At 43.7% G+C, this 27500-nt stretch overlaps 1 protein-coding gene across 1 annotated transcript in view; it reads left to right on the top strand.

The window, feature by feature from the left end:
• Positions 1 to 11504: 11504 nt before the first annotated feature.
• LOC135263563 (neurexin-2-beta-like) overlaps positions 11505 to 27500 on the top strand; it is a 655607-nt gene continuing 639611 nt past the window's right edge. Inside the window, exon 1 of the mRNA XM_064351746.1 lies at positions 11505 to 11719. The gene's annotated coding sequence lies outside the window, so the exon portion shown is untranslated. The remainder of the gene's footprint in view (positions 11720 to 27500) is intronic.

The following is a 27500-nucleotide window of genomic DNA, read 5'->3' as shown; positions in this document are numbered from 1 at the left end:
CCAACAAATATGTGCTTGGAGTATTGGATAGAAAAGAAACAACTGTAGGGGCAATGCAACTTCCACAATGTAAGCAGGGCCCAGGTGGAGTCTGAGGAAGCTGAACTTTAAACACCACCAGCTTCAGTCTTCAGTCCACTTCCAAGCACCTGACATTTTGCTTAGTTTCTCTGTTCATTTTACAGTAGTTTGTTTAAAAGTACTGATGCGAACATACAAATGGCCCAAAATGTTTGTTGTTGCTTATGGTCTCTTCAAATTAGTTTTGAATAAAGAGAAGAAAAAAAGAGAAAAAAAAATTGTCAGCTCTTCAGGCAGGGTATGATGACCATATGATATTGAATGGCAGATTCCATTTGTGGGCTGCTCCAAGACAACTCCAGCATCCACAAAATGAGGTATATTAAGACACAGCAGCCCTCTAGCCAAGTACATAACAGTTTTCCATTCATACTCTATCCATACTAAAATGAAGCCCTCAATAGGTTTGGCTTCAAAGCATGTTAATGAGCATTCAAAATCATCTCACAAAAACATCTATCAAAAGTCAAAACAAGAAGTGTAACTGTCTCCACCCTCAAAAACAAATCACTGCTCTCATCTACAGTATGCTCTTGTGAATTGATGGAAGTATGCTTAAAACAAAGTTTGAAAGCAAATACTCTCAGATATGTGTAGGTATGCAGGGCATGCTCACATTGGCTAGAGGTGGTAAATGCACTGGTCCAAAGCTAATGTTAGTAATATATCGTAGACTACTCTATGCCCAGAGTATGTCAATAGCCAGCTATGGTACGACTGACTGTGTCCTTTCAAGGGTAGGGTGGTCTTAAATGTCCCACTGTTCATCTGCATGTGTTACTACTGCTGCATAAGTTCTTTCTGTAGACACAGCAGGTACCACAAACATCACTGGGGGAAACAGTTACCCATCCAATGCTAGCTGTACTGTGTGGTAGTATTATGGTCAATTGGAGACTGAAACCTTCACTGTCTTGCAGGTGAACATATTGGTGGAGAGCACACTTTTCAGATACAGTGCTGGGATAGGATATTGAGCTGATCCGGGAGCCAATCAAATAACATGTTCTGTGATCAAGCTGTTAACCAACTTTCTTTTAATTAAATTATTCTAAATTTAAAAAGTTCTAAATTTGTTAACACTCCTGGTTTACACCAAAGTCATTGGAAGAGAGGTGAATGAAAGAGAATTAAACATTACACGCGAGAGGGGATTTTTCTCAAGACCTTCAAACTACATATTCTAACAAGGGTCCTTGCACCTTCTTAAATTGAATTTTCTTGTTTCAATTCAATTTCAAGTTATGAAATCCCATAAAAACAGATGAACTGTGAACATTAGCCGGATATTATTATGGACTCATCCTCCTTATGAAATGAATGCGGTCGGTGACAGCCCATTGCAATGCATTTGACTACTGAACTGGTCCATGTCTCTTCATGTGCAAAACATGAAAGAAGTAAATCCTATTATGTTTAAATGATTGAATGATTTGATAGAAATTTCTTTTGAATGGAAACAAGAACAGAATGCAGTAGCAGGCAATACAGTACATGTGGGATAAAAAATGAAAGGTGAAAAAAGAACACCTTAAGCCTAAAGCCTGAATCTACGTAGAGCCTATGCCGTAGCCTACGCAAGTGGCCTACGCCGTTGTGAGCATTTATACTTGTGCGCTGGTTTGTCTGCGTCGCTCTGCAATGCACCAACAAAACGCTAGTAGAAATGCGTGGGAGGAAATGCGATGCTACCAAGCGGACCAATCACAGTTGTTGCGGTCTGTGTCGCCGCGACGTGTAGTTACATTTTTGGAGAGGTGCGCGTCAGGCTACGGCGTAGGGAACGTGGCTACGCCATACATACACCATACCTACAGCGTAGATTCAACGCAGAAGTCTAAATCAGGCTAAAGACAGTGGCACGATTACAACCTTTCTTATACAACCATATCCCGGCACTTTAAATATGTCATAAAGAGCAGCTCACTAGTAGTCATAGTAGTAGTAGCAGTAGTAGTTGTGGTAGTTGTAGTAGTAGTAATAGTAGTAGTAGCAGCAGCAGCAGCAGCAGCAGTAGTAGTAGTCATAATAGTAGCAGTAGTAGTTGCAGCAGAGTAAGTGGTAGTAGCAATCGTAGTGCTTTAACTGTTGACACTGAGTCATTCCCTACTTTACTACTGGGCTCCCCCTCTAAGCCAGATCCTTTCCCAATGGGGAGTTATTCTTGCCACTGTTTTCTACCCACTCTGGAGTATTTTTGAAGCTCACTTGTTTTTTGGTTGGAGGGGGAGGGTTCAGGCCCAGTCTTTGCCAGTTTTCCCTTTTTACCGTAAAGCCTTTTTATGACAGCAGCTGAGGGCCAATAAACGTTTATCCATATATCTGGCTATCAATTAAAAGCAACAGGGGTTTTTTGGCAAACACTGAAATAGTATGAATAGAAACAGATCATAAATAAAAAAGTGAAGGAAAAAGCATAGGATTTTTACTGTAGGTCGCTGGGGTTTCTAGGTCAAAATCAAGGGTAAACATTAATTGAATGCAGTCCACCCTTTAAAAAAAATATATAAAAATAAAATTTTAAAAAATCACTATACACTAAAATTGAATTGAACCAGCAGAACTAGCAGTTGTAGTGCAAGCCTTTTTGTAAAAATCATTATACAAGTAGAACTAACTTGAACCAATAGTACCCGGACCGCTGATTCCTTATTTTGTTTTCTCCCTCTGTTTCCTGCCTGGTGTCTGTGTTGGATTGTTAATTGGATTATTGGTTACCCACATTCCGCACTTGTCTGCTTGTTTTCCTGTGATCGTCTGCACCTGTTCCACTGTGTATTTAAGTTCCTGGTTATGCTCTGCTTGTTGCTTGGTCTTTGTGTTTTCTTGCATGTTCTTCTTGCTCCTGTATTAAAGCTGAACATACAGTGGAATGGCATACCTGAATGACAGGACTGGCATATCTCTTCATCAAAATGAGCATGAGCTTCTGCATGCCAGCCTGCCGAGCACCAGAGAGCTTGGAACTCCAGCAAGGCACTTTAGTAAGGTAGGAGCACTTCATACATCAAAAAAAAAAACACCATCATCATTTTATTGATTTGAGCTGCAGAGCTAACAGCCAGCACCTTGCTCATTGCTGCATCTCCAGGACCTGAGAGTCTCTTGTAATGTGCCATTACTCCCCTTAACTGCTGTGTTTTCGGGAAGGAGACTCTGAAAAGGACCTCATTCTCCCCGGTGAGAGATGAGACTGAAAGAGAGACTGTGCTTATGAGCTCCATTAGTGGGTGTTCAGGCTGTTTGTGCAGCTATGTGAGTCCATCTGCCAGGGTTTCGCTGTGTCGCTGTGGCCTGGTCATTGGTCAGCTAGCTGGGCCTGTGATCGGCAGGTTTGAAACCATGAAGGTTTGAAAATCCAGTTGTGTAAAAGCACCACGTCATACATTCAGGTACAGCTATTCACCACATATAAGGCAATCTGTTTCTCTCACAATGACACACGTTACTCTGGAGCTTCATGCCACAGTGATATATGTTGGGGATTCAGCCACTATTGATAATGCGTTATTACTGCAGACATGTATATTTTGTAATATAATCCAGTGAGAGTGAACTGAGGTTCACCTGAAAGTTAAAAATAATTTTCCTTTAAATCTCTTTTTTTTTATCATTTTTGAAATGATCTCACCCCTTCCGTGATCCTATCAGCTGTCATTACTGCAATATCAGCTATCAGTTTGGTGAGGTCAGACTACCATGTATGCTCCTTCAAACCACTGGACATCGGCCACCACTCATCATTGTTAGTAGTATAGTATAGGGTAGATAGTATAGGGTAGTACCTTTTTCAGGTAGGTATGCCCGTTTGAGGGATTTGAGTTGAATGAGCCCGGTCACCAGAACCCAGTGTAGTGTGTGTGGCAGGTGTGAAATTTGGCAAGGTAGCTGGTGACCAGGTAGCAGCCAGCCAGCAAGGCTTTACGTTGGTCCAGATGAGAGTTAGCAAGGACTTGTATAAGTAGCTTCTTGGGTGAGGAAGGAGAATCTGCAGGACTGGGTGGTTTTTGAAATGTGTTCAGGAAAGTCTAGCTGGTCATCCAAGGTCACACTAAGTCACTGAGCAATGTTTTGGCTGACATATCACACAATTAAAAAATGAATTTAACAAATGGAACAAAGAAAGATTTGAACTATTTGAATAGGTGAGGAAGAGACCATTACTTTCAAGGCTGTCTGTGAAAGAGACTGCATTGACAAAAAGGTTAACAGGAATTGAATTACAGGTTCTCCACATATTTGTCAGGTTCATACCTGCTCATACCCACATGCAAAAACATACACACACACACGCACATGCACCCACACACACACACACGCAGACACACACACACGCACACATACACAGGAAAAAGCGCCACTGATGTAAGCCTACACCACTTTCTGTGCTCGATCGCAGGGGGATAGAAAAAGGAATAATTGCTTAGTCGTGCACTTTACAGAATCCATTTCTCCTGTCGTGGGGTTCTGATGAGCAGATACAGGCTGTGGAAGCCGAGGGAAACTCTCACCTCCCTACCACCCTTGAACCCTGTTACAGAGAGGGCCTGGATCCTCCATGGAGGCTGACCTGCGATCGCCCACACTCTTTCAAAGACAGACACACGCTTTGATAACTCCTTTGTGCTACAAAGGGACAGTATCCTATACAATGTATTTATAGACAGACTAGGCACCATAGATATTGTGGTCTTTTAAATTTTTTTATTTTTGGCCACTTCAGGAAGTGTACTTTTCACTTTGTGTCTAGCAAGATTGATGTGGTGCGTGTTGTGTGACTTCATTCATCTGGACATCTGACTTAGATTAATGCCTCCAATAATTAAAGTTGCTATTCTGGTATGTCTTCAGATCAAGGATGTACCTCCAAACCCAAACACACCTCACACCCCCACCCACCACACCAAACAACCCCCCCCCCCCACCCCCCCAATCTCCTCATTATATTTCCATGCCCTAAGCCACAACACAGAAGGTTATGATGTCTGTTGTGGGGCTTGACCTGCGTATGCTCTTGTTCTTAGTGTGGTGACACGCCCTGCAGTTTGATATGGTACCCTGAAGGCCCATTGGCTGACACATGGTTGACCTTAGTGCAAGGTCATTGAGACCAGAGCCCTGCTAGAAGCATCAAAAAAAGAAAAGTTAGTGGGGGTCTGTCAATTTTGAACATTAGACTTTATTTTTTTCACAGTTACATGTATCGATATACTGTGGTAGTAAATTTGAGTGGTGAAACATAGACCTACTTAAACTCCAAAGACAGTGATCATTTTATTTAACCACATGGCAATTAATGTTTCAAGCTGAAACATTTATTGTGAACACAAACATGCCTCTGTGTAATTAATGGTCTTGTTTCGCAGACAAACTAATCATTATAGCCACACAAGGTGCGATGAACAAAACAAGCTTTTTTCTTGTTCATTTTTAAGCACGCGCTCATCATTCACAGTGATTCCTTTGCAAAAACTAGAAAATAAAAATCTACAGAAGACAGATTTAATGTGGTAAAACAAGCAACAACAAGCCAACATGGAAAAAGAAAATAAAAAAAGAACAAGCAACAAAATGGCTTGAAATATTTGCGCAATTGGTCATGTATGACAAGCTCTGAAATATAAAATATATGTGTATGTATATGCTCCACAATGTATTGGGCAAACACTGGATCAGCCACTATACCTTGTTCATCCCAACAACAATAAACAAGACAAATTAAACTTTCTTATAGTCTAAAGTGCATCTGAAGTATGCAGGCTGTCTCTAATGCATCATATGTATATTTGCACTGAAGAAATGTTTTATTCATATTTATTCTATTTATGCTTTGATAATGCAAGCAGTATTTTACATTCATGGGGCGTTATGCTGAGAAATCCTTCTGGACCCCAGCACAAACATTCGGCTTCATTAATACCCCTTACCCCGGTGCTAGCATCCAGCCCCATTACCACTTGTTACCTTGCTAATTGCCGTAGGCTTTAATGCATGAATTGGGCATTGCAAATTATAATAGCCCTACGCTAACGCTAAGCGCTAGTGCTGGCTCGGTTTGGATAAATTCTGTAGAAGGCAAACTGGCTCCTGAAATAAACAATCACCAAGAAGACACAGGTGAAATGTGCATTAAATATGAATCTGAATATTCACATTTATCAAAGATTTCAGGCTTGTGTTGTATCACCATTATCTGCATGCGACTGCTGCAGGCCTTAAAAGTTATATTTAAAAGTGAGGGTGGGTGAAGTTATTAGGGTGGGGTCTGCTTAACCGCTGCTTTTTGTTTTCTTGTTAGATCACACAGCAGAGCTGATTTGTTTTATTTTAAGGGATTGGCTGGGATGGTTAGGATTGGGCTGGCGAGGGACCTCTGCAGAGCAGTACCCACACAACCAGTTCAATTCAATTACATTTGATTTCTGCAATCATGAATTGAATAAGCTGAAGCATCTCAAATTTGAAACCACTGGTTTTCCGAATATTAAGATGATGCACGTGGAATATTAGGCGGTAGAAAACACACCAAGCATAAATACTGTCCCACAGAGACGTATGGAGAATAGTTTTATTCATTTTCATAATTTATGTTTGAAAATTAATGTTTGAGCTAATATAATATTGAATTTTCAAGGGGGACCATGATGGTGATCAAAAAAGAAGCTTTCTGACCTAGCCTATGGTTTATTGTGTGAACTGGACTTGAGTTTCATGCCTATGGAAAACTGTTACATAATGAGTAATTGTACCTTATCAGACCCGTGTATTGTAGTTGTTCAAATGACCTTCGGTATGAACTTACTGTGTGTCACTGTGGATAAAAGCATCTGCCAAATAAATATAATGTCATGTAATCTGTGGCTCGTAGAAAATTGTGTTGTTATCTTGGCTGCGCTTCAGTCCTCCACCACCAGGGGGTCAATGGAGCCTCTTTTTCAAGCCACATGTCAAACAACCAATCCATGGTGATCCTCAGTTAATCACTGAATTGGCACTTAATTAGACGCATGAGAAGAATGACAGTGCAGTGTTTGTTCCCTTTCTTTCTCACAGTACATACTGTATTCCCAAAAAAATAAAATTTGAAATTTAAGATTTTCTCAATATGTCCTCTAAAACAGCTTTTCTGTTCCATGACTGGATGTATGTTTTAGAACACTGAAAATACATTGTTGTGTCAGTTCTGTGAACCTGCTTTGCCACTGTTCAATACACACTCATCATCATCTGCTTTAGTTTATTGTAGGTTTTGTGAATTCAGTGCTCCAACTCTCCAAGCACTCATGGAAATCAAACTCTTGCCATGTTTGCGCAACGAGAGAGAGAGAGACAGAGAGTGAGAGAGAGAGCGAGAGCTATTTCTCCAAAATGGTTTGTCGTCTTCCAACGACATCCTGAGCTCCATCAATGTAACGGCGTAATTGGATGTAATTTACTCTGCAAGCACAATACCAGGATCCCCATCTTGTTTTGCATAGCAGTGGAGGCGGTCTAATTGGACCAAACGAATGCACCAGAAGGATATTGTCTCACTCCGTTATCAGTGGAAATGAGCCCCAGCGCATTCTAAACTTCAAAGAGTAGATCAATGCCCAGGACAAATGTTGATTTAAGCTGGGCCTCGCAAATATATTCGGGACTCCATTCTTTCGGTACAAATGCCTTTTTTTCCTCATTCGTTTCGATGAGTTCTGAATCTGCTGAACAGTTTGGGAGGGAGAAAGTCGCTTGAGCTACTCCCTGCAACAAGTCAACGGCAGCGCAAAACCCGAACCGCTGCCCTGCAAATTCTGCATCCCACCCGCTCCTTATCCTTTCCTTCCCTGTGCATTCAGATCCTTCAGTGCAAGAGACTGACATCCTACAAGCCGAAGAGTGCCCTGCCAAGACTCACGAGAATTTATTCAGAGACTTCCATCCACTTAATGCGACTGTCTCCGGCAGCTAACACCAAGCATGCCTCAAATTCTGCATTGTTTCTCTGTTAGTCCGGCTCTCTCCTGAACTAAACATATCGGTTCTAGTAAAAGCGTGTCACCACATGCTGTTGGGGAGTACAGGAGAACAGAGCAATTGGCTTGCCTTGCTCTTATCTTCTGTCAGAGCTTCTGGAAGTCTCCCAGAGCCTTGGCCTTCAGTCCCATGGACAGCAGAACAGCCCATCAGCATCACTAGCACATACTGTAGGTACAGTAGTATTCCCATATTTTGTATATTCACTGTACATTCTGAGTGAAAGGTACGGACTGATATCTACTGATTCCGTGACATTGCCTACATTGTCTTATTCGCCATGATCTCGATGAAATCACTTTAAATGTGATTTTTTGCTTTGACCCAGGATCATCACTTTGTTCTGACCCCCTCCCCCTTCCTTCTTAAATCATTTGCCTGAGATAATTCCAAGCTTCTGAAACATTATTTTTTGATTGAACCTTCTGTGTGAGCACCTGCTGATGCAAACTTTGATTGATGCTCCCCGTAAGCCTGGCTGACTTTGAACGAGGCGTCTCTGGGAGACGTAGCAAGGGAGAGCGCGTGAACCCTACTCCTCTGATGGAGTGAGTCTGCTGCTCAAATGCATCATCAAGCCGCAAAGTGAAAAGCGTAGTTTCAATATAAATCTATATTTTTTATATAAATGCCTCCCAGAAGTTGCAGAGGTGAGACAGTCGTATGAATACAGCTGGGTTTTCCAAATTGACACAATTCATTGGAGCCACGAAGACACTGAAATCATCACCTTTGGTTAAAATGATTGTGGCCAAGGTATATTTCTTTTATTTATTTATTTTGGCCATGCCCCTGCGGCCTTTTAGAATTAAGCTGAGCGGTTCAGAAGTGTAATGGCTGCGACTGCACAGCCATTGGCAAGCCCACATTTACTCAGATCACAAGTACACACTCTGGGATTTGGCAAACTGCAGGCCCTAATCCTGGCCCTCTAATGAGCAAATCAGCAGTATTCCCCTGCCCCCCGGTGAGAGAGAGAGAGACGGGGGGGGGGGGGGGGGGATGTGGAGAGAGAGAGAGAGAGAGAGAGAGAGAGAAGGAACTTGTATACCTTGATTAGAGTGATGTCTCAAATAGCAAATAGCTGCACTTCCTGTCTGAGTTGACCGAAACCTGTTTGGAAGAACGTCAGTGATGGAGCACTTTGGAGCCGCTCGAGAGTGATCCACAAAACTGGCCGAGCTCCCATAGAGCAGCCACAGAGCACAGGTCCACATTCCCCCATCATAATTTCTTCTGGGTTTAATTTTTTATCCAGTCAGTAAATATTTTATGTTGCTCCGCATGTAAGAGGTAGTCTAATGTCCATTTCCTGGCTTGTCAAGTTATATGGGTGTTACATGTTGATTTATATGAGGATATTATTATTATTATTATTATTATTATTATTATTATTATTTAAATAGAAAAGCACAAAGAGTGATTGAGTAACTGGGGGACATAATGACAGTTAACCACATTCTCATTTGCTCAATCACAGCACTGAGAACACTCCACATACTGCTCAGCTACATCATTGAAAAAGTCCTTTTTCACTTCAGAGCAGTAAAAAAATAACTCTTCCTGTCTTTCTCAACTACAGAAAAGACTCTGTCCTCAATCGCAATTCCTGCTGTGTATATAAATTCCTGTTGATGTTATCTCAGGCACCAATTTGCTGACAAATCCTTTGATAAGGTTTCAGACAGGATATTTCCAGAATAAACATTTGATGGCTCCACCTGCAGCTTCATTTTCAATAGCAGGCGAGGATACATGCTGTATAATATATCACTTTCTGTGTCATATTGAGAAGGTGAGCATGCAAGACACGGAATTGCTACTGCTGCTTAAAGAATGAATTCAGAAAGAAATCATTGGTCTGAGCTTGACATTACAACAATTTTTCCATCCTTACTAACAGGCAAAGGATATTTATCACATGCAGTGCATATCCTGTAATATCAGCAAAGCAGCCCATAGTATACCAGTTTTTAATATTCTGAAAATTGTATTCTGAGGGGAACAATTACAATCTCCAAATTGGTCATATGTGCCTTTGATCTTACCTCTACCTATTTAAAAAAAAAAATGATGGTCCTTATGAACCTTAGAAGGAATTTCAAATTTTGTTTCTAAAGGTCTACAGCATTTATAGGTCTGTGGGGTTTCCTTTACATCAACAGCTAATTTAGGTCTTGAGAAAAGGTGGCTGGACTCTTTAGCCATTCAGCCACTTACAGTACATTAAGCAATCAGTTCTTGAAATACATCAAAAACCAGCCGCCAATGCATCTCTCAAACTCGAGGTGTGCGTCTGACTGCATGTACTCTCTCACCTTCTTAACAGTCAGTCCTCGTGACACCTGCAAGACACTGAAATTTCCCGTGGGAAATTGCATTAGTGTGCTAAATTGCACCAATTATGTCCTTCCCATTGCCTGTCAATTTTTTTTCATATCCTATTTTTGTGACTATACAAGCATTTTGCTCTCATCTTTTACAGAAAGGAAAATGAGTGCTTTTATTTTTTACCCCAGAATGCTTTGCACAGTTTTGGACCGCTATTACATCATCATTTTTCCCATGGCGCGCAGGAACTGTCGCCGTGAGCTATGCATGGTAAATTGTGGTCACTCACTCACTCACGGACGACCTTTGAGGGACGTTTTGTGGAATGCATGCGCAGGTGGTGCCAGCTAAAATGTGTCTGCGGAAGTGAGTTGCGCCGTGGATCTGGACGGTTACGTGCTTGTTGTATATGACCACGTTTTCGGCTAGATCCTGTTGCAGAGGTGTCACAATGTTTTAGCATAAGTAGCTTGTGTTAAAGTGAACAAGACGTTGAAGACTATTTTTTTTCTTGAATTCCTTGCAATTTCTTGCATGTTTCTTTAAACATTATTTTAATCCACAAACCATACAATCCATAGCTTGTATGGAAAAAAAGAAAAAATAATGACACTAGAAAATGTATGTGCAGGATTATCCGTGACGGAGCCCAAGTATGATTCGAAACGTACATTGAAATTTCTTGGCGTTGAATGGCATTGAAATGTGAGAGGACAACGTTCGGCTCTTAGCTACTCAAACGGTCCTTCACGGCACGCTAAAATATTACATCTAAAGGGAGACGAGTAGGAGAATAAAGAGTTACCGTCTTACTAATACAATTTATATGTTAAATACATAGCCTATTGTAGAAAGTTATGATTGGCTCCTCGGCCCATCGGTCATTCTGTCTCCGTGTGAAGGTTCTTGAATTTGCGAGGCAGTATAGTAGCGCGCGGTGATTGGACGTACAGACGTACAGCTGTACCCAGACTTTTAAAAATGATTATTATTTGAATAGCCAATACTGTGCCAGGGGGGGAGTGGCGAAGGCGGGCTCGCGCGCGCTGCTGATGCTGTGGCTGCTATTGCCAGGATGCAGGTGGAGCGGCTGGGCTAGCACCGTCTTGCATCTGCTGGCGCGAGAGGAGGAAAACCGCATTCCACTTCTTCGTTGACTGGATAAAATGTAGCAATAAAAACAATAATAACAATAAAAATATTAATAATAATAACAACCACAACTGCTAAATCTGTCAACAAGGAGGATTATAACATCCGCTGTATCCAAGCTGGACCTCTTGGAAAGAATCAAGTAAGAACCCTGAACATAGCTGTTTTTGTACTGAATCAATGCCTTGTTTTATTTTATCATGTATTTAATTTTTTTCGTAGGAACAGCGCAAATTATGGTGTAATATGCCTGGTGTGGTGTGATTTCCTATCGCTATTCACAGCCTGAATAACGATAGGAAATCACATTGCAAATTTTGATGTTTTTTATGTTTTTTAAATCTCTCTCTTTGCAAGCAAGGTGTAGGCTTTTTGAAATGTTTGCTACACGTTTTAAAAGTCAGATACACTTTGTTTTGGCTTACAGTTCAATATGATTTTTTAAAGATATATTGCCGAAAATATTGGAAACATATTAGACCGTTCTACGATCTATACAAAGGGTATAAGTATGCGTCCCCATGTTGTTAAGGGGCAGCGGAGAACGTGGCGAAAGAAGTCACATTTGAAGTCGCAGTTGATGCGTTTGGAGAAGTAGGGGGGTGGCGGATATGGATTTATATTTTTGGTCAGTCTTACCCAAGATTGTTTTTTAAAATAATAGCGGGTCAATGATCGTGAAAAGCACATGTCTTACCGAAGTTCACACAGGTAAAATAAATATTCTAACAACTGTACCTACTCGCAGTTCATTCTCGCCCTCTTTGTCCGCTTCCATCTGCTGTGGTAAGGTCAATAATATAACGGATATGCCAATATGAGAAAAACGATCTTCACATGTAGAGATTCACTTTTATACGCGTCTCATCACGCGACAAAAATGTATATCAGCCCTCCATGTATTCATGGCTACTAGCACGCCGTTCACAGAGGAAAAATGGAAGAAAAAAAAGAACCAGATAAATATTAACCGCTGTTATCGAGACTTCAGAGTATTTCGAAATCCATTGTGTCTTATGTTTAAAGCTGATTTTCTTGTTCGCCGTGCACATCATCCGGCTGTTGTAAGCTCAGTTACAGGGACAACAGAATACAAAGGGAGGTGAAAAAATAGTATTTAATTTAAGAAAATATTATATATAATAATGTACGTGTAGCCTAGATGCTTCCCCTGTTTCTTGAAGTATTGGGCAAAGTATGTAGACGTTCTACTATATATATATATATATGTCTATGTATAAAATCTGAATAAGAATTGTAATTTAACTTACCTAATAGCGTATGGGCTATGCTCTCAAAAAAACGAAGTTGGTAAGGTTCCTTGGCAGGGGAGCGTAATAGTGGCTTCGCCTGCCTCCGTTGGTGGGCGAGGTGTCTGGATATGTGACAGAATCAAATGTGTGTGTCTTTTTTCAGAGTAGCATACCTGTTATGCGTTGATTGGTTAACACCACATTGGTACATATGTTTCTAAAAACGTAATAAAAGATACTCTTAAGAATACACACAGCTAAGTAACATGCACAAGTTTTCCAAGGGTGAATGTAATTCATTAATTTATTTTTTACTTCTGCTCGCATTGTATTGTAGATTATGACAGACGGAACAGGGACACTTTATATATTACTAAGGATAGGAGAGCATATATATACTGATTTCGTTATTTTGTTTTGAAGCCCCAGTAATAAATTAAAAAATTAAAATAAAAAAAACCTGGCAAAATGAATCGATGTTTTAGTGAAATGTTTATGAAATTGTAAATGCTTACGGTCGTCTTGAGCGTCAAACAATGCGCCATATGTCGGATACATTAAGGTGGCAGGCACGTCAGGCGTCAATAGCCTACACATTTTGATGCCAAGGTCACGGCAAAATCGATGTTCACACCTAAAGCTGCTCAAGAAGTTGGCAGCCGAATCGTGAATATGATTAAATATGTGTCGCACGGATCCTGGCACCTTTCTGGTCTGTGTGGAAAATCGTATTGTTTTGCAGCAGGTTTTAACATACCATTCATTTTCTGCTTTTTGTTTCCTATCGTTATAGTACATGTAAATACTCTCTCTCTCTCTCTCTCTCCCTCTTTCTCTCTCTGTGAGAGGTGAAGTGGAATGATATTGCATTGCGTGTATATGCATAATTTATTTATTTATTTATTTATTTATTTATTTATTTATTTATTTATTTATTTATTCGAATTAACAGTGATGCAATCCACGACAGGACTTGACTGATATTACATGTCTGTGATGAAGTACAAGTTTCATCAAAAATTAAGCAGTTAGGTATGAATCAGGTTTGGACATTAACATGATGGTACAATGTGATTATGAGAAAAAATGAAAATGCAACGGTTTCCTTTTTATTTAGAATTTTATCATACGCGCACCCTCATTTATGAGTAGTATTAGTAGTAGCAGCTTAATTATCCATTTATCAGGCTTAATCAACTGGAAGTCACAATTGCATAAATTAATAAACACTCAGGCAAATAACGAGCTGAGAGACTTCTTGTGAGACTCATTGAATTTAACGTTTTATTTATTGAAGGAGGGTGTTTAAAAGTGTATTATATATTAGGATATGGTGTCAGACACCACACAGGGTGGTAATTGAGCAAGCGACACCCAGGCTAGAAAAAGTAGTAATGAATACTAATACTAGTCACAATAATTAAAGTCCTAACTGAATTTGTTTTTTACCCATTAAACAGGAAACAAATAGTTTGGGCATTACAAGTCTACTATTGCCTCACGGTGGCCGGGTTTAAAGTTTTAACCGGGATCTGCAAGGCCGAGTGAGTATGAAATATGCCATGGGTGTGTTTCACAAGGTCTAACACGGCCTAATAAAGGAAATGGGCAACACCTGAGCTGATTGCTGATCAGCCTCAGGTGAGCATGCCCGAGCGTGAGGCCGCTGCTGTCCATGGACCTGAAAGTCTCCCTGGCTGTTGGAGGAAAGGGGCACTGCAACACAAGGGGAGAAGGCCTGTCTCGCTCCCAATTTCACCCCTCCTGGCATTACTGTGTTAAGATTTCCATCATAATTCAAATAATTTTGCCAGTCCGTTAAAAAGAGGTACAACATCACAGGACGTCATGTACTGAAGGGTCCGTTTTCTGCAGCGATTACTTCTCATTCAGTGGCACATAGGAATGCAACTGTATGGAATCCCTGCATGGAATTTAGCCCGAGTTTTGGACTTAACTTCTTGAACAAATGCAACAGTATGGTTGAGTAATGCAACAGTATGGTTGAGTAATGCAACAGTATGGCTGAGTAATGCAACAGTATGGTTGAGTGCTCTGTTTATATTATCGGAGCCCTGACAGTACAGGAGAAGTCAGTGAATGGCTGTATTGGCAGACCATTGAAAGACCATGATGGAGGTGGTGTGGAATAGTTAATAAAGACTGGGGTTTGCAGGCTGAATCACGCAGGTATGGTTCATGTACAGGGCACTGACATTGTATCCTTGAACAAGGTGCTCGACTGGAATGAACTCAGAAAATAATACATATACCTAAATGGATTATATTGAAAATGAGCACTGTGTAAATTGCTGTGGACAAGGGTGTCTGCAAAGCAAATAACTTTGATCATTTTCAAGGTCTGTCGTGAAAAGATTCATTGCTGCTGATGCCACACTGAATTTAAGAAGCTATAGCTATTGATTTGACCTCTTTCTGAGTTCTACGAGTTCTTCTTGGGAAATATCAGACTTTTTCTGTGAAAAAAATTCTATAATTTTCCCGAGCTGTCTTTCTTTAAATATGACTTTGTATATATGTGTATGTGTATATATATATATATATATATATATATATATTTGTTTTGTTTCACTGGAAAACTAGTGTGGTCTTTACTTTGAAAGATGATATTGAGGACTTGTTGGTTTACTTTTTAACTGGAATCAGGCTTGCCCCTGATTGTGCATGGGCCCTAAGCAAAATAAAAAAATTTAAGCATTAAATTGTAAATGAGGGGTTTTGGGGGGGGTGGCTCTATAGGATACAAATGTCTGTAACATGAATATGTTAATAAGACTGTAACAACAATGTTCTCCTTAGAAGACCAATAGCATGACCCATGACTGGGAAGGGTATTTATTTTGCACCGATCATTGACAAATCTGTGCAGTCTCATGCACCAAATCTGATAAATTCAGACTTTTATGTGAAACTACATGGTCGCCTGAAGTGATCCCATTTCAGTCGCTTGCTTGCAATCCACATGAGTAAACCTTAATCACCGTTTACTCAGTTGAATTCAAAATTGGAACTTCAATACTGCGGGCTCTACTCTTTAGGTGTGCCAAATTTGAGAGCAATCTGTGCACATATGTGGATGCCACAATCAAAAGGATCCACAGAATTTCACAGCTCAATTTCAAACCCCTCAAGACACATTCAAATATCATCTCATTAACTGCTATACATGTTAACATCCAGACTGGCATGCGTGATCCTTTGGGTATTATTTGTAAGTTTCATTTTAAAAAAGACATTATATGTTCAACAATATTGCAGCCAAAACACAGCTGAGGGTCAATCTGCTGGATGGAGTAGGAGCTGATTTTACTTTGTTTTATTTGTTTTAACTAGATACTTCTAGATTTAAATTGCTGCCATGGCAAATTTGAAATGTTTTTCGATATGCTATATGCTATAAAGACCTTCAACATTTTTATGTACTTATTTTATGATAAAACCATTGACACATACCATTTAGTATCTAATGGGGTTCTGACATAATGCACATAAAACACATTTATAATTCATCCGTATACAAAATTAAATAAATAAATAAATAAAAAGACCAGAGACACCCATGCCCATGGAATGTCAGTTGATGATTCAGTTTTCCTGACAGTCAACAACAGCAGTCTGGTGCAAGATAAGCACTGGGGCCTTGATTTGTGCTTCAAATACCAGCTCAGGCAAATTCAGTTTTGAAACGTACATGCATACAAGCAACAGCAGACCCGTGTAAGTGGCTAGTGTATGATAATATAAGCTGTCTCAGTTTCTCTGGTTAGGGGAATACCCTTAGCACAGCTTAAGTCTTCAAGGCAGTGGAAACCTTTGGTTGTAGTTTCGACTCACCACGCTGCTTCCCCCTCCGGCGTTGCCCCAATTTCACGGTCAGCGGCCTGGTCTTTCCCATTATGCATTGCCCAAGCCACCGATACGTCGCGGCCATTATAAACGCTGCTGTGGCGAAGTCTGTCGTCTCCGATATTTATTCCTTCGCGTCGGCCTGTTACTCCTCGGAAAGCAGGGCGACAGTGCCCTTCTTAGTTATGGTTTTTGCAGCGGGTTGGACAATCCCTTTGGCAGTTTGTGAGCAGGAGTCACACATGGCTTAACTTTCTTAGTCTGCTGTCTACTGTCGCACACAGGATTTCATGTGAGACTTGCCTTTCCGCATTGTGCATTTTTTTTCTCAGCATGAAATATGTCACACTGTTATGTAAAATGTTTCTTCTTCTTCTTCTTAAAAGAAGTTAAACATCGAATTAGGGTTGATAAAGTCTGTTTGTGAATTGAGATTGGGATTCCCACTGAGGTTATGGTTAGGGTCAGGATATGGATTTGTTATCGTCATTATTATTTACATTATTTAACCATTTGAGTCCTAACTTTGTCCACATGCCTATTTCTGGATGATCTTTATCAAACCGTATGCACCACCTTTCCTGATCTATAAGTACTTTGCAATGAAAGAAGGGGAAGCTCGCTTCAGTGATCTCCAAAGTGAAGCTCCGATCCACAGCTTTCAGGCCCTGGTGGAGAAGTGTGCTAGGCCTTGGATTTTGGCTCATCAGTGTCAGGTATGCATCCCATAATCCACCGGTAATCCCTCGCGCCACCGAGGTGGGCCAGCGCACCTAATTAAAGCCACCCTCGCCCCCCCCCCCCCACCAGGGAGAGCTGAAGGGGCAGTTGGGAAGGCACTTGAGGAAAAGGCTGACGCTCGCCACCATAGAAATACGTTTGAATAAAAGAGATAAATTTGCGGCCTGCTGTGTCTGAGCAAAAACGATGGCGGAGAATTATTGGTCTTTGAGGTCTGACGCCGGCCAGTGTTTGAAAGCCTCGTGTTTATTTCCATTTGTCATACTATCTTGTGGGGAGAGAATGGAGGTCGGAAATGATTGTGCAGTTTGAGTAGAAACAGAAAGGGGTGGGGGTGGGAGGGGTTGGATTTTGTGTTTTTTGTGCACTTGTTTGTTGTTGAAGTTTTTGTCATAAACAAGTCAAAGATTGCTGCTGTACTCGCAGGTCTTCACGTGGTTTTTATTGAAGAATCTGAGACCGCGGAATCGTGAACAGAAAGCCGCGGGTTGCCAGGCGCCCACCGCAAGCGCTCCGGCCCAAGGTTCACGCCCACTCAGGCCCATAGGGCAAATCTGCTTTCATGAATTCGCCTGCGAGTCAATCATTAAGGCCGTGAAATCCGGGGGTTTTTAAATGCAATTTACGGCTCGTGGCGGACGCATAATGGAGCGCGTTTGTTCTCTCAGTGAAATAGCGGAGACGGCGGGGACGGCGCACACATTTATTGATTTTCGCCGTCTACCTGGAGGAACGCTTCTCCACCGCCGGTGCCTCTGATAGCTGCGATGCAGAGAGCCGAGGAGGCTTCTGGGCCTCTCAGCAGACTGCCCGCTTCCAGCCGGAGGAAATCCCGCCGTATTTATAGATCCGCTGAATTTTTCATGGGAGATTTTAAAGGGGGAAATATAATTGTGAGAATGCATGCCAGAGGTAAGCAAGCTTATGGATTATTGAACTCCTGCGCTCGTGCTTGTGAAAACAGTTGCAGGCTTTGACCTGGAAGACTTGGGGTGTTGGTGCCCAATCAGGGGAGATGTCCCTGCTTCTCGATCCAGCACTCAATCCTAGTGGTGGGAGACTACAGCTCCATGACCCCTGCTATGGCTGGCAGCAGCGGCTTGCTGATAATCACTATGTGTTTGCTATGGAGAGAAAAAAAAAACTGTTTTTGATTGGTTCATCTCTACTATGGAGAGAATCATGGCCATCAGATGATAGCCCCGCCCAGAACGGGACACTTGAAACCTCATTCTGCTGTCGTTCAGCGTGATTGCCTGGCTTTCTTGAGCCGCCATCATATTGCAATCATATTGTGCAATTTGCTTCTCCCGAATTGTCCCAGCAAAAGCTGGAAGAAATAATAACAGTAATTTAATAACAGTTTATTTTCATGAGGCGGTGGGACGGGGAAGCTGTGGCACGCCGCAGTGCTCTTGGGGCCGCGGCAGTGAATGGTAAAGAGGTTGGGAGGTGATGGAGGGTCTGTTTAAGTTGTACCGAACCGGCTCGCTCCGGCCACGAGGAGCAGAACACCAGCACTCCATGTCGCGCCTGCCTGTTCCCTCTTTCGGGTTTATTCGCCGGGCCCAATTTCCCCCCCATTATCTGCCATAGATACGGTTGCCGTGTGTCGGCGTGCATCCACAAGCAGGCCGGCGGGGACACGCGTCAGTCAAGCCGTGAGGAAAAGATTTACGATTTAAGCCGGCCGTGACATCTTCCGGTCTGGTTCAGAGTGCTTGCTGGCTGGTGATTCAGATGGGCGGTCTGGCGAGGATGCTGATTGGATGCTGACGCAGATGGGTGGTCTGGCGAGGATGCTGATTGGATGCTGACGCAGATGGGCAGTCTGGTGAGGATGCTGATCCGCTACTGACGCAGACCGGCGGTCCTGTGAGGATGCTGATTGGCTGCTGATGCAGATGGGCAGTCTGATGAGGATGCTGATTGGATTCTCATATAGATGTGCGGTCTAGTGAGAATGCTGATTGGCTGCTGATGCAGATAGGCGGACTGGTGAGGCTGCAGATGGCGTAATGTCCCAGATGTGAGGAGGGGAAACAGAGTGATCACAGCTGTGAGACAGCCCCTGCATCTGTCCACCAGAGCTAATTTAACCATGTCTCCTTTTGGGAGATGAGGCCTCCTCTTCCCCTTTATCTACAGAGTTCAGCAAGACCTTTTTCCATTAATGACTTAGTGGTAGACCATTTGATTCTGCCCTGCGTATCTAGGCTCACAGGCTGGTGTTAACCAGTGGGCCCGGAAGCCAGATGGAGGCTTGTGGCCTGGGTCTCAGTGTGAGTTTAATGCTTAGACTAATTATTAAAGCTGAGGTTTCCAGCCCTAACCTGGGAGGTCCACTTTGCAGGCTGTTTTTTTTTTCTTTCTCCCCCACAAGTTCCCACAGGCCAGTTATCGGAGCCAGCTGTTTTCAGTAATAGGTGGACTGTGCTGTGTCTTACTCACTGGCCATGTTCTGTTAGAGGAGGAGTGAACCATCAGAGCTGTCTGTAGGGTTTTGTTCACAAGGCCAGAGAAACCTAAACTTAGTCTTGACCTTGGTTGGAGAGAAAGCCGGCGAACGCACAGGTGGCCTGCAGGCACAGGGTCAAGGGGGACCGACCTCTGTGAAACCTGGCAGCTATGCAAATATACGTGTGTGTGTGTGTGTGTGTGTGTGCGTATGTGTGTGTGGTTAAGGGAGATTATATGTGCATACCTATGCCTCATGTTTTGTGTATGTATGTATGCATCCACATACAGTATATGCGTGTGTGTGTGTGTGTGTGTGTATGCGAGTAAAGGAGATTGTATGTGCATACCTATGCCTCATGCTTTGTGTATGTATGTATGCATGCATGCATATACAGTACATGTGTGTGTGTGTGTGTGTGGGTAAAGGAGATTGTATGTGCATTCCTATGCCTCATGCTTGGTGTATGTATGTATACATGCACATACAGTATATGTGTGTGTGTGTGTGTGTGTGTGGGTAAAGGAGATTGTATGTGCATACCTATGTGTGTATGTATGTATGTATGCATGTGTGTGTGTGTGTCTGTGTGTGTGTGTGCATGCGAGTGGATATTGGAGAGTGTATTGGGACGTGTACATGTATGTATGAATGTATATATGCATACTGTACATGCACTTGTGTGCATGCATGTCTAAAAAATAAGGAAGGTGAAGTACAGAGAGAAGAAGAGAGAGAAGGAAAGGAAATGGGATGGGTCACTGAGCTTTGCATCTGCCTCGGCCTGATGTCTTTTCTGCTGTGTTTTTATTCTGAATAAATCTCAATCGCCACACAGTAGATCCACACATCTCAGGATCCTGGTCCTGAGATGAGGAAGACTGCCAGGTTTGACCCTCCCTCAGTGTCTCTCTGGTGCCTGAACACTGGCAGTCGGACCCGGGTAGCACTGTGTGCTGGGAATAAGACCTTGCAGCTTATTAGCACTCTCACATGTTATTAATATAAATCCCCCTGAGACCTGGCAGACACAAAGGTTTTAAGTATGACAGCATAACACAAGTGTCTTGGATGACAAAAACATGTTCAGTGAAAATATAAAAACACTATTTATGTTATTTTTTATTGAATGGCCCCTGTAGTGTAAGTCTCTGCATAGCAGAATACATGGTTGTTTGTGAGGTTCACACAGAATATTCTTGTCCCCTACAGGGGACAAAAATGAATTCCCAGCTCTTTATACAGTTGGCTTTTCACTGACCAAAATTCAAGCTCCTTGCTGAAGCACGGTATGACATAGGGCAGTGTGCCCTACCTGAGAGTTGAACCTGCAACCCCTTTGACCCTAGAATGGTTGAATGGGTATTTTTGTTTGTCTCAGCAGTTATGGGGAGGCTGTGGATGAGGAGATTTTGGCTGAGTCGTGAGTAAAGGTTGGGGTGGGAGATTTGTCATGGCTGCTGCAGTGGCCCGTAGGGTTCACACAGAGGCTGGCAGAGCAGGCCCAAGGAACTACAGGAACAGCGGACACTGCAGGCTGTGGTTTTCAGAAAAAAATTAGAACTGTGTGTGTTTGTGTGTGTGTGTGTGCGTGTGTGTATGTGTGTGCAAATATGCGTGTGTGTGTGTGTGTGTGTGTGCAAATATGCGTGTGTGTGTGTATGCGTGTGCAAATATGCATGTGTGTGTGTGTGAAAATATGCATGTGTGTGTGTGTGTGTGCATGTGTATGTGGGTATGTGCGTGTGGGTGTGTTTTTCTCTGTGCATTTGCATGCAGAAATATTGGTGCTACAGATGGTCTCCTTGCCCAGTGCTTTCTGACAGTTTTGCTCCCTGGGACTTTGTAAACACTCTGTTTTCTTCCACTCTGCAATCTGTCTCCCACTCTTCTGGATGGCACTCTTATATTCCCGCTTGTTTGCAGAAAGCGTGAACTACAAAAATAAATAAACTACAAGCAAATAATGCGTGAATAAATAATAGCCATTCTTTATGGCTTGTAGCCACATTCTCTATATGGTAAACTAATGTAAAAAGTAACCGGTTCCGCATCGTTCTCATTAGAGTATCTTCTGAACAATGTGGTTCCAGTCTTTGTCTGTTACAGGCTTTGCAAAAGGACTTTCTGCTGGATAAGCAAAAAAGAAATGCATTGTGGGTAAATGCCCTGCAATATTAAAGTCAGGGAACTGTTCATGTACTTGCTTGTTCAGTGTATTGCAGAAACCATTTCAGACCCTATTTAGCCAATCTGATGTCAACACTGTTAACTTACATATCAAACCTATGGCAGGGCCTTTCCATGTTAAAAAACAGAGGGGTGTGGTGCTTCTCCATCCTTGACAAATTTGCTCCAGTCAAATTTCCAAAAAACAAGCTAAATGTGTTCCTTGTGTTCCTCAGATCATCATTGCAAATGAGATTTGAGTTCTTTGTTCACTTACCTGGCTAAATTTATCTCAGATGAAACACTTTGGCCACTCATTTGGGGGTCTGCCTGCCTCTGCAAAGCCAGATGACTGTATTCAAGATGCCCTACTCTCTGACTCACCCTGTGTGAGTGCAAGGGAAGGAACAGTGTTGCGCTTCACTTGGTTTGTCAGTTTCATGGGCTCCCGCTTTCAGCACCATCCTCATGGACAGCTCCCCTCTCGTCTCTTCCCTCAAGTTAGCGCTTGTGTGTGTGCGTTAGTACATGTGTGCATGTGTGTGTGTTAGCGCATGCATGTGTGTGTGTGTGTGCGTTAGTACATGTGTGCATGTGTGTGTGTGTGTGCGTTAGTACATGTGTGCATGTGTGTGTGTGTGCGTTAGTACATGTGTACATGTGTGTGTGTGTGTGCGTTAGTACATGTGTGCATGTGTGTGTGTTAGCGCATGCATGTGTGTATTGTCTGATGTACTATCATGTGTCTGTGCATATTCGTGAAAGGCAGCTCTGTGGTTTTAGTATGGGAATGCCATGGCTTGACTGTGAGCATGTACTGTAAGTGTGTGTGTCTGTGTGTGAGTGTGAGTGTGTGTGCATGTGTGTGTGTGAGTGCACGTGTGTGCATGTGTGGTGTGTGTGTGTGCATGGTAAGGAGTACACAGCATTTTACATCTACTTTGTTTGTTATGAAGATAAATGTATGTGTGTGAATGTACACAGTGTGTGTGTATCGCTATATAAAAAATTAGGTCAGTTGTAAGTCCTTTTTGTGTGTGAAAGCATATACCATTCCAGTATATTTTAAACAACAGCTCAGCTGTTAAATTGCATCGGTGTTAGGTATATCGCCATCTTGTAGTTGGGCATATTTGTGAAACTGGATAAATTAAATTCAGGTTGGGTGGGGTCACTCTGTGGAGCCCACCCCCCCCCCCCCAACCCCCCTCTCTGCCCCACGGTCCCCTCTGTGGTTCTCTGTCTCTGCCAAGGTCATCCTCGCTGTGGGGCAGAGCCGCCCCGGACGGCTGATTTCTGCTCCTCGCGGTGAAACCAAACACGGCCCAGCGCCAAACACAAGCCGCCTTTAATCAAGGCTGACGCGTGACTCAGCACGCCTCCCGGCGAGAGGAGCGAGGATGCACCGCTCCTCCTCAGACTAAGGAGGAGAACAGAGGAGGAAAGGGTTTCGCTCTCGCCCTCCTCTGTTTGCTCCTCCCACCTCTGTGGGGCGCTGTCGCTTCTCCCCCTGTCCAGTTTCTGCTTGGTGACCTCCCGAAGTGTGTGTCGCACCTGCTAACCCGAGTGCTGCTCTTTCCCCTCGGTGCACATGTGTGGCCCTATCAGCGCTCGGTGACAGGTGCTCAAATGGACCACTCCCGCGTCACCATTTCCCTCTGTAAGAGCAGACCAGTGGGGGGCCGGGCGGGGGGGCGGCGAGGGGAGGCTGGTGGGGGTCTTCTGAGCTGCCGGGACAGCTAAACACACTCATGGAACGGAGCTAAATGCCAGCTGTGTCACTGCTGTGGAGACAGCGGCTGATTCTCTGGCACTGCTGCTGTAGAGAAGGTCGACAGCTGCTGCTGGTCACAGAGACAGGAGGACCACAATGTCATCACACACATGAGCACACACACACACACACATGCACAAGTACACACACACACACACTCGCACACACACACACACACCCACAAACATACAAGCACACACACACACACAGACAAACACACAAGCTCACACACTTTCAGGACCTTGGACAGCTGTGGGTTCACACACAGGCACACACACACCCACAAACATACAAGCACACACACACAGACAAACACACAAGCTCACACACTTTCAGGACCTTGGACAGCTGTGGGTTCACGCACAGGCACACACACACCCACAAACATACAAGCACACACACACACACACAGACAAACACACAAGCTCACACACTTTCAGGACCTTGGACAGCTGTGGGTTCACGCACAGGCACACACACACCCACAAACATACAAGCACACACACACACACACAGACAAACACACAATCTCACACACTTTCAGGACCTTGGACAGCTATGGGTTCACGCACAGGCACACACACACCCACAAACATACAAGCACACACACACACACAGACAAACACACAAGCTCACACACTTTCAGGACCTTGGACAGCTGTGGGTTCATGCACAGGCACACACATACACACAAGCACACGCGCACACACACACACACACATACAAACACACAATCTCACACACTTTCAGGACCTTGGACAGCTATGGGTTCACGCACAGGCACACACACACCCACAAACTACAAGCACACACACACACACAGACAAACACACAAGCTCACACACTTTCAGGACCTTGGACAGCTGTGGGTTCACGCACAGGCACACACATACACACAAGCACACGCGCGCACACACACACACACACACATACAAACACACAATCTCACACACTTTCAGGACCTTGGACAGCTATGGGTTCACGCACAGGCACACACACACCCACAAACATACAAGCACACACACACACACAGACAAACACACAATCTCACACACTTTCAGGACCTTGGACAGCTGTGGGTTCACGCACAGGCACACACATACACACAAGCACACGCGCACACACACACACACACACATACAAACACACAATCTCACACACTTTCAGGACCTTGGACAGCTGTGGGTTCACGCACAGGCACACACACACCCACAAACATACAAGCACACACACACACACACAGACAAACACACAAGCTCACACACTTTCAGGACTTGGACGCTGTGGGTTCACGCACAGGCACACACACACCCACAAACATACAAGACACACACACACACACAGACAAACACACAAGCTCACACACTTTCAGGACCTTGGACAGCTGTGGGTTCACGCACAGGCACACACACACCCACAAACATACAAGCACACACACACAGACAAACACACAATCTCACACACTTTCAGGACCTTGGACAGCTGTGGGTTCACACACAGGCACACACACACCCACAAACATACAAGCACACACACACACACACACACAGACAAACACACAAGCTCACACACTTTCAGGACCTTGGACAGCTGTGGGTTCACGCAGAGGCATACTCACCTGAGGCTGATCAGCAATCAGCTCAGGTGTTGCTCATTTCCTTCATTAGGCCCGTTAAAAATGTCAGAACACAGCAGCTCTGCGTTCACGCCCCCTCCCAAATCCGCTGAACTGTCCAAAACCAGGGTGGGCTATTCTGGTCCTGGAGGGCCGGTGTGTGTGCAGTCTTTTGTTTCCAGCAATTACCCTGGCTAATTAGCTATTTGGCTGCATATCCCAACACTGGTTCACTCCTAGATTAGATCACAATAAAACAGTTCATATACAGCAGACTGGCCACTGCACTGCAAATACAGCACACTACGTACTGCACTGCAAATACAGCACACTACGTACTGCACCATATATATAGTACACATACACTTATTCAGATAGATGTAGTCAATTTTTATACATTTTTAGACAAAATGTTTTACTGTGAATCAAGTTATGTTGCCGGGGAACGGGATGGGTGGGGCGGTCTATATTTCTGAAAAGTCAGTGAATATGTAGCGTTTGTTTTCTTCCGTTCTATTTCCCCAGACTTAATTAGTCCACATATCTAATGCGCAGTATGAGTGTACACACAGTCACATTTCAAAGAAAATACACAGCGGTAAAATAGTGGCTCAACCTTCAGCTGCTGATTTATCCTTAGCAGGAATCCATCAAAAAGGTCAATCTGGATAAAGTGATCCCATTAATTGGGCGGTTAGCTGAAGGCCAGTCTAAATCCCTCCATACAGGATTGCACACTTTTAAGAATTGAATTTGACAACTCCGGTCTAGACATATGAAGCAAGGGGAGAACAAAAGTACATAATGAAATGTGGCGCTTCTTCTGCAAACATTGTGAACAACTGCAAACATTGCGAGGAAGCGGCGGTAATGAGCTTCTGAAGGACGGCGGCTGTTATGTGTGCCTAAAAACCCGCTCGCGAGAATCCGAGAGAGGAATAAAAGAAAAAGTGCGCCTCTGAAGAAAAATGTACGTTTGCTCGCAGTGTCCTCATTATCACTAGATGCTAGACGCTAGCTTTCCAGACAGTCTGTACCCATTAACAGCGTTAAAAGCGATGGGAGCAGTTGGCGGAGCCTTTGTTGGGAGATAAAATGTGACCATACGCCAGCTCAGGTTCTGAACGGCCAATGGCCCGCTGCCCCTGTCCCAAGAGTGGGCGGAGCCTCGTGGTAGCTTCCTTAAAGTAGTGCTCGGGAGTGTGATGTGTCGTATACTGTGCTGGCTTGCAGGACACACAGGGGGACCCCTGGCATGTGTAATTAACCGCTGTCCTACCTGTGTGTGCTTCAGCGGGGAGTCCTTGTCCTAAAGCGCGTATTTCATACACACATTCATACCTACGGGCGCTTCAGACTCTCCAATTAGCCTAACCTGCACGTCCCTGGACTGTGGAATGAACCCAGAGTACCCGGGAAAAACCCCCGCGGGCGCGGGGAGAACACGCAAACTCCACACAGAAAGGTCCTCGCTCGGGATTCTGACTCGGTACCTTCTTGCTGTGAGGCAGGAGGGCTGTTCGCTGCACCACCACGCCGGCCCTTGTTTCATGTTTATTTATGTGAGCGTGACACGGAGGAGGGAGGGGCTGGATGAGGTCAGCCAGCGGAGGGACCGCGCCGCAGCGTCGCTGGCGGGAGGCTGGAGAAGGGGCGGCGCCCTTTCGCCTCGCAGTCTGAATCAGACGGAGGCTGTGCGCTGGATTTATGCTTTATTTGCATTAGATTTACGTCCGGCCACGTCGCCAGATGATCCGCTCGTGAGCGGGAGCGTAAATCTCCAGATATTTAGCGGCCCGTCTTAGGGTTCCATCAATCAGGCTGTCCCGCAGGGCTTTGGCTCCGCCCCCCGGAGTCTGGAACACAGCTATTTATTCCAATTCAGACATTGTCAACTCAGCAGCTGAGTAAGGGGAAGAGAGAGGGAGGGAGGGAGAGAGAGAGAAAGAGAGAGAAGGGGGGGTGCACATAGATTTCACATATTTGAGTGTTAAGCTGAGTTACCTGCTTCTGTGCTTTTGCATGCTTATATCACACTGACTCCTT

This window comes from Anguilla rostrata, chromosome 9 (assembly GCF_018555375.3).
Source record: "Anguilla rostrata isolate EN2019 chromosome 9, ASM1855537v3, whole genome shotgun sequence".
Lineage (NCBI taxonomy): Eukaryota > Metazoa > Chordata > Actinopteri > Anguilliformes > Anguillidae > Anguilla > Anguilla rostrata.
Note: the sequence above shows the minus strand (reverse complement) of the source record. Positions and strands in the feature narration are given on the sequence as shown.